Source organism: Penaeus chinensis, chromosome 39, assembly GCF_019202785.1.
Source record: "Penaeus chinensis breed Huanghai No. 1 chromosome 39, ASM1920278v2, whole genome shotgun sequence".
Taxonomy (NCBI): domain Eukaryota; kingdom Metazoa; phylum Arthropoda; class Malacostraca; order Decapoda; family Penaeidae; genus Penaeus; species Penaeus chinensis.
The window spans coordinates 24620533-24620955 of NC_061857.1; positions in this window are offsets into that span (position 1 = coordinate 24620533).

Here is a 423-nt window from a genome sequence, read left to right on the forward strand (position 1 = left end):
TACATATATATATATACATATATAAATATATATAACAATATATATATAACAATATATATATACAGACACATATATATGTATATATAATAATACAAAAGTTGCAGTCATATCTATATTTGTTACTTGTAAGTAAATCATTATGCAAATATGTCACCACAAACATACATCTAAGTGTGACCTAATGGCTGGATGGCATGACTATAAATGCAACAGATTTGTGCAACAAAGCCCCTCTAAAATAAACAAATCATAAAAAAAAAAATATTACATGTTGGAAAAAAACTTTGACAACAAAAACAGTGATGACTAATGAATATAGAAGACACAGAAAACTAAATTGAAATACTAATGAAAAAGTTGTCTATAAGACAAACCATGACAAGGAGTCAACAGAGGAAACACAAAATGAGAGAAAAGAAAAGA